The sequence below is a fragment of the Martes martes genome (genome assembly GCF_963455335.1).
Source record: "Martes martes genome assembly, chromosome: 17".
NCBI lineage: Eukaryota > Metazoa > Chordata > Mammalia > Carnivora > Mustelidae > Martes > Martes martes.
Genome location: NC_137905.1, coordinates 44,374,616 through 44,383,117, shown reverse-complemented (window position 1 = coordinate 44,383,117; position 8,502 = coordinate 44,374,616).

The window sequence follows — 8,502 nt, the reverse complement described above, 5'->3', positions numbered from 1 at the left end:
CCCCCAGTTTAGCCTCTGGAGCGATGTCTCCCAGTGGAGCCGACTTTTAAAAGTCCCGATTTTGTGCTCCGTCGCTCCTCCGCTTGCCGGGAGCCGGCCCCTCCCCCCCGGGGTCTATCTTCCCGTCGCTTTGGATTCACTTCTCCGCAGGTCCTACCTTTCAGAAAGTGATCGATTTTCTGTTTCTAGAATTGTTGCTCTTCTTCTCTTCGATTTCCCGTTGGATTTGTAGGTGTTCACAATGGTTAGATAAGCTGTCTAGCTGATCTCCTGCTACCCGATGTTGTCTCAGCCTGCTACTTCTCCGCCATCTTGACTCCTCCCCCCAAAAAGTTCTTTATAGATCCTGGATATCAGCCTTTTGTCTGTACTGTCATTTGCAAATATCTTCTCCCATTCCATGGGTTGCCTCTTTGTTTTGTTGACTGTTTCCTTTGCTGTGCAGAAGCTTTTGATCTTCATAAAATATATCTATGAAAAACCCACAGCAAATATCATCCTCAGTGGGAAAAACCTCAGAGCCTTCCCGTTGACATCAGGAATACAACAAGGATGCCCACTCTCAGCACTCTTGTTCAACATAGTATTAGAAGTCCTAGCAACAGCAATCAGACAACAAAGAGAAATAAAAGGTATCCAAATTGGCAATGAAGAAGTCAAACTCTCCCTCTTTGCAGATGACATGATACTTTATATGGAAAACCCAAAAGACTCCACCCCCAAACTACTAGAACTCATACAGCAATTCAGTAATGTGGCAGAATACAAAGTCAATGTACAGAAATCAGTTGCTTTCTTATACACTAACAATGAAACACAGAAACGGATATTAGAGAATTGATTCCATTTACTATAGCACCAAGAGCCATAAGATACCTGGGAATAAACCTAACCAAAGAGGTAAAGGATCTATACTCAAGGAACTACAGAACACTCATGAAAGAAATCGAAGAAGACACAAAAAGATGGAAGAGCATTCCATGCTCATGGATCGGAAGAATAAACATTGTTAAAATGCCTATTCTGCCTAGAGCAATCTATACTTTTAATGCCATTCTGATCAAAATTACACGGATATTTTTCAAAGAGCTGGAGCAAACAATCCTAAAATTTGTATGGAATCAGAAAAGACCTCGAATTTCTAAGGAAATGTTGAAAAAGAAAAACAAAACTGGCGGCATCATGTTGCCTGATTTCAAGTTTTACTACAAAGACAGCATGGTACTGGCACAAAACCAGACACACAGACCAGTGGAACAGAGTAGAGAGCCCAGATATGGACCCTCAACTCTATGGTCAAATTATCTTCGACAAAGCAGGAAAAAATATACAGTGGAAAAAAGACAGTCTCTTCAATAAATGGTGCTGGAAAAATTGGACAGCTATGTGTAGAAGAATGAAACTCGACCATTCTCTTACACCATACACAAAGATAAACTCGAAATGGATAAAAGACCTCAACGTGAGACAGGAATCCATCAGAATCCTAGAGGAGAACATAGGCAGTAACCTCTTCGATATCATCCACAGCAACTTCTTTCAAGATATGTCTCCAAAGGCAAAAGAAACAAAAGTGAAAATGAATTTTTGGGACTTCATCAAGATCAAAAGCTTCCGGACAGGGACTTTTATGGGGAAATTGGCAAGTAAGGAGGTGGGCAGATAGCACTGTCAGGTTCATCTGACAGGAAATACTTCTGCGTTCAGCTGATAGCCGAGTTTCAGGAAGAGAGAGCTGTTAAGGGAGAATGTTCTGCATTTTAGTGCTCGCTCAGAAGAGGTCAAGTTAAATTTCAAGGGCTGTCAGGGAGAAGAGAAGACTTACTACAGTTTGGTCAAGCCAAAGCTGAGGGTTAAAGAATGGGCAGCTGTGAACACCGGGTCGGTGTGTGCATCTTGGACTGATCTACAGAGGAAGGTTTCACTGAGTGGAAGGAAGAAGAAGCAACGAGGAGTGGATAAATCAAATGCTCCTGGTATCTAGGCTGGAGAGAAAAGGAAGTGAAGTCAGCAGGAGGCTGATAAATAGGGAGAGAGGTCAATAATTGGAGACCTTGATGCAGCTGAGAAATAGGCACGTGGTAATAATGGAGAGTAAACAAAAGAATAGGAGGCAATATCCTTCTGACTGCATCATCCCAGGGCCAGGTGACAGGCAACGAGGAACCACCCCTGAGGTCCAAAACCTGCTAAGATTATTCAAAGTGGCCAATCTTACTGTTCATTCTGCCCTGCCCTGCCTTTCTGTCAGAAACCCCAACCAAGACTGTGGCCTAAGCCCTCCTCACATTCCTGTCTTCTGCCTCCTAATTCCCCCTGTGTGTTTCTCGAGCAGCTCCGTGTGGTGTGCCCTGTGTCCCGTCTCTAGGACCTTTGAGTATGGTAAATGGGTTCCCTGAGTCTCTCCTCTGTCTCCTCTGATACCTGCACCTCACTAACCATCTCATAAAAGAACACAAAACACAGAGAAACCAAATAGTCATAATCCCCTGTGATCTCTTGGGATCGGACCAAATGCTCACTGTAAGTCAGTTATTAGGGGATTTGGAGGCTAAAAATGTAAAGATATCAGCATGTGTCTGGTAACCTGTAGAGTCTCTTTTATTTTTTAGATTCTATTTCTTTATGACAGAGAGAGACGCAGTGAGAGAGGGAGCACAAGCACAGGGAGCTAGAGAGGGAGAAGCAGGCTCCCTGCTGAGCAGGGAGTCCAATATGGGGCTTGATCCCAGGATGCTGGGATCATGATCTGAGTTGAAGGCAGATGCTTAACGACTGAGCCACCCAGGTGCCCCTAACCTGTGCAGTCTTCAGTAAAATGCCGTTGGGAAGAAATAGACTTTAGTCTAGAAGTACTTTAAAAAGCAGTATTGGGGAGTGGGGAGGCAGGCACCTAGATAGCTCAGTCGGTTAGGCATCTGATTCTTGGTTTCAGCTCAGGTTGTGATCTCAGGGTTGTGGGATATAGCTCCGAGCTCAGCAGGGGGTCTGCTCGAGGATTCTCTCCCTCTGCCCCTCTCCCTCTCCCCCCTCCCCACTCACTCACTCTCTCACGATGTCTCTCTCTCTAGAAAAAATAAATCTTTAAAAAATATAAATAAAAAGCAGTATGGGATCTAGAATTAGATTGCCTGGGTTTAAATCTTAGCTTTGCCAGTGAAGGCAAGTTTCTGTATCTGTAAAATGGGTATACTAATAACATCTACCTGTATTAATTAAGGTTCAGATTGACATCAGATGTCTTTATAGTAACCCTTGGATGGAAGAAGACGGTAGAGTAAAATATTGATGGGAAATAAATTTATATCCAAATTAATAGTCAAATTGGCAATCAATGAAGACCTCATTAAAAAAAACTTCAGGTGTACAAGGCTTCACAAGGTTTGTCACAGAAGGTCTCATTTTGAAAAGTTTTGGAAGAATGATTAAAAATAAGAAAATAGGGATGCCTGGGTGGCTCAGTTGGTTAAGCATCTGCCTTCAGTTCAGGTCACGATCCCTGAGTACTGGGATCAAGGCTGGAGTCAGGCTCCCTGCTGAGGGAGCCTGCTTCTCCCTTTCCCTGCCACTCCCCCAGCTTGTACTTGTGGTTGTGCTCTCTTGCTCTGTCAAATAAATAAGTAGAACCTTTTAAAAAAAATAAGAAAAGAAAAATCCTGGATATGCTATAAGAGAAACAGGAAGAAAAAGGTCACCAAATATTTTGGTAATTGCTTATTGTTTCTTATTATTGTTGTATTAAAAGGCTAGGCCAAATAAAATAAAGAGAACTTCCATTGGACAATACCAACATGGACTGAGGGGGCAAGGACAGAAGGCCAAAGGGACATGAGAGCATGCCAAAGTACTCGTCTTGTTAGAGAGAAAATGTTGTCAATTGATTACCTCTCAACTTCAAATTTACCCTTCAATATATACTCGGCCATATGGACAGAATTCCTTTAAGCATCTCTCCTTTGCAGTGAGCATAACATTAAGCTTTCTCAGTGAAAGGCTCTGGAAGGACACCAGAGGAAGTGGTCTCTCGCTGTTATCAGCTACTACATAATGGGTAAGCAGTATAGAAGTGAGGACATCCAAAAGAGCTCTGCCACAGTCAACCACCCAGAACATGCAGTCTCTTGGTGTCCTTTTAGCCTTAGTTTGGTCTTCCAACTACCTTCCTGCACTAATGGGAAAACCAGTGCCCCAACCTGTGGCTCTCGTTCTGTGCTACTGGCCTACAGCTTGGAGGGTTCCCAGCAAGCCTCTGCTTCCTCTGCACACCCATGCCATTGGCTGCTGATCATCTGTGGACTGTATGCATTCCAAAGGGTTGGTTCCTGTTTGCCCAGAGATTGCAGACCAGCTCCATCCTGGGAAAACTAGCAAAATTTTTTGCTACCCAGTGAGCTGAACTATACCTTCTTCAGTAAGGTCTGAACCCCAGCCTTGGAAAGAGACCATCATTCCAACTTCATCCTTGTTTAGGTACTTTCTTTAGTTCTAGGGTACCATCTAGATTTTCCTTATATCTTATAATAGCTTTGGGGCCATTTTTAGGCCTTTGGCTTTTACCCTGCATAAGATGGAAACCAGAGGTGGGTTCTGAGCAGAGGAGTGATACAATCTAACTTACATTTTAAAAAAAACACTCAAGAACACTCTGATGGCTGTATGGAGAATCTACTGTAGTAATTGGGAGTCAGAGATTGGGGCAGGAACAGAAACAGGGAGATAAGCGAAGAAGTTATTATTAATAATAATTATAATTAATTCAGAGCATAGAGGATAGTGGGTCTGAAACGGGGAGAAGCAGATGGGAGAAGCAGAAGTGAGAAGCATTGAGCAGATCTGGATTTGGAGATATAGCCATCAGGATTTGCTGATAGATTAATATAGATATAAATGTGAGAGAAAGGAGTCAAGGATGAGTTCAAGGCTTTTGGCTTGATCAGGTAGAAAGCTGGAGACACCATCAAGTTAGTTGAGGAATATTGACAGGGGAATTGATTCCGAGAGGAAGATTAGAAATTAATGAGTTCAGTTTTGGACAAAATGAGATGGAGATTCCTATTAGGCACTGAAGTAAAGATGTCTAGTAGGCAATGGATATAAGAGTCTGTAACTCAGCGGGTAGGTTCGGACTGGAATTATAAATCTGGCAATCACTGATATATAGATGAAATGTAAAGCCACAAGGCTGGATAAGATGACCAAGGAAGTGCCTGTGGGTAAGGAAGAGGAAGAACTGTAGCCTGAGGAGCGCTAACATTAAGAGGTCACGGAAAGGTCAGGTCAGAAAACTGAGAAGCAACGGCTGACTACTAGGTAGGAGAAAAAAAAACAAGAAACTAGGATGTCATAGAAAATAAAAAAGTGTATCAAGGTTGTAGCGATCGATCAAGTGCTGCTAATAGGTCAAGTAGAGTAAGAATTAAAAGTCAACCATTAGATTTAGGAAAATGAAGATCACTGGTAACTGACAAGAGCAGTTTTAGTTGAGTGCCGGGTGAAAAAAGTCTGATTAGAGTGGGTTCAAGAGAGAACCAGGGAAAAGAAACTGGAAGCAAGATATATCGATAATAAATTCCAGAAGTTTTTCTAGAAACGGGGCAGCAGTTGAAGGCAAAAGTGAAACTCACTGAACTTGGGAGGGATCGTGCCGGAAACTGCAGTTTGCAGGATATGGGTGCCAACTGGAAAATCCAGTGGGCAGCCCTCCTGTGCCCTGCAGAGCTGTAGAAAGGTATACGGCATAGGGAGCGCCGCACCACGGACGCCGGGAAATACAGTCTCACTCCGTGGCTCAAACTGGGAGGCCACTTGCCGTCCTGAGTCTTGTTCCAGGGGTCCCCTCCCCAGAGGGACAAAGTCTCCCTCCTCAAGGGAGATGCCGCACTACCGCCGCCGGGCCACCCCTTCACGAAGCTCTCCCAGCCCTTCCCTTCAGTCTCAGAACCAGAGATGAGTTGCGAATCCTGTGGCAGAAGAAGGCAGCAAACGCATGCGCGACCGAGGAAGACAGCCTGAGGAGCTCCACGAAGGAGGCGGGGTGAGCCGCGGGGGCTCCCGCGGTGGAAGGTGGGGTCCTGTGCTGGGCGGGGCCTTCAGGATCGCATCCCTGCTCGCCAGCGCGCGCACGCGCATATGAATGCCTAGCCTCGGCTCGCAGCGCGTCCTAGCTCCACCCACGTGCCCGGACGCACGCGTGGTGAATGAGTCTCGCGTACTTTCCCGCCAAAACTTGGTAATGGCTTTTCCCAGCCACACTAAGGCGGAGGCGAGCCTTCGCAGAGGGCTGGGCGGACGCGAAAGGAAGCGATTGCTTCCGCTAGCGGGGTATGCTTGCTCCCCACTAGACTGCTCAGACGTCGGTTTCCTCAGGCGTCTACACCGAAAGCAGAGGGAAGGGAGGGCGGCAGTGCGGCGCAGGCGAACTCTTTCAGTTTTGCCATTTCGTGGCCGCCCCGCCCGCCTATTTGCCTCCCTGAGGAGTGGTGCAGAAAGAGACCGGAGAAATACTTGCGTACTGACTGCTCGGTTTCGCACCACTGTTGTTTTTATAATACGTTTTGCTTTGTGGCTTCTCCAGGCTTGGTGGGGCTCGGGCGCTGCCCTCTTACGTAGGGCACAGGGAGACCCTTTATAAGCACACAAAGCCAGCTGCGCACGTGGGCCGCTGATGCAGGGCCTCTGTCATAAAGCCTCATGCGCACATACTCGTCTGTCCGATGACAAGCCAAATAGCTAAGTACATGCCTGGAGTGTGACTGTCGGGCCTTACCACGTTCTAGCTGTGCGACTGGAGAAAGCTCTAAGAGTACTGTTGAGGAGGGCTGCTACATTCAGCGAACAAAAATACAGGACATCCAGTTAAGTTTGAATTTCACTTAAAAAAACTTTTTTTTTTTTTAAGCGTAAGTATGGCCCAAATATTGTTTACCCGAAATTCAAATTTAACTGGGAATCCAGTTCAAATTTAACTATTTTATTTGGCAGCCCCGGTTTAAGGTTTTATGGGAGACAATGCAGCAACAGTTCTTAGAGCTATTTCTGGAGGGTGTAAACATGAAACAATGTGTGTTTTTATAAAAAAGCCAAACTCCTCCCACTGCACCTTCTCCCACCCCCAAAACAGTAGTGTGTCTGGTCATCTGATGTAATAGGTGAAATGGCTAGGACCCAGAAAGCCACTCTGTCATACAAGGTCAGTCTTTAAGACCTTGCCACCACAGGGCACTGTAGTAACTCAGCTCCAGGATAACAAAGAGCCAGACTCTCCCTGCCTCCCAGCGCTTGGCACATTCATGTGGGTATTTCCAGGTTCTTGGTAATGTTGGTGCTGTATCACTGGACATACGTGTGTGTGTGGGGGGGGGGTATTGGGGGACTCTGAACCATTATGATGTTGGAGCTAGTGACACTCTTTCTGTGGAAAACTGTGACTAGTCTGTCCCTTCTGGAGTGGGGGCATGTTATCTTCTGTGGAAGATAAAGTTGTGTGAGCTAGGAGGGAACAGAGAGGGAATCAGGAAGTCTGTGATGTTGTATGATGTTAGTATTAAGTTTTCCACACTTGGAGAAGGGCCCCACTGGGTCTGTATGTGAGATAAGACTTTGTTTAGTCTGAGAAGTTTAAAGGGCAAAAAGCAACATCGAAGTGGCAGAATCTAGGATTGTAAATGTAAGTGTACTTGATTCTGAAGCTTCTCTTTTCGCCTGTCGTCTGCTCCCTCAATGTCAGCGCACACCTTCACTTCTCACACAATAATGGCACCTGGAATTTATGTTGCACTTTTCACTGTAACGCCTTTTGAATTTCATTATTTTGTTTAGTTTTTTAAAGGCTTTCGTAGGGAAAAAGAAGAGCATTCCTTTCTGAGGCCAAGGCTGGTTAAAATGATATGCCTCTCACTGCAAACCTGGTGGGATGGAGTGTTAGCCCAGGATTTAGACACAAGTATCAGGCACTTTCCATTTTCCCATCCAGAGCTCCTACTCTTAAATTACCAGAGGAAATTTTAAAGAGTCTTACAGAGAGATCTAACCCTCATTTCTCTTCACATTAGCGTGGTGCAGCAGCCTTTTCTCTCTCTTCTGTGTTTCCTCTTCTTAATGTTTTCTTCCTCCTTACATTTAAACATGTTTAATTATCTCATTAAAAAAAAATCTCTCGGGGCGCCTGGGTGGCTCAGTGGGTTAAAGCCTCTGCCTTCGGCTCAGGTCATGATCCCAGGGTCCTGGGATCGAGTCCCGCATCGGGCTATCTGCTCTTAGGGAGCCTGCTTCCTCCCTCTCTCTGCCTGTCTCTCTGCCTACTTGCTCTCTCTGTCTGTCAAATAAATAAATAAAATCTTAAAAAAAAAAAAGCCTTTTTAAAAAAAAAAAAATCTCTCCAGGGGCCAGTCTTTTGGTCTTTCCATGAATGTCCTTGAGAATTGTACGTAAGATTCTGAAGGGTTTAAACGTCACCTCTGGTGGAAACTGAAGTGAGCTAGTAACTGTCGCTGATCAAAAAAA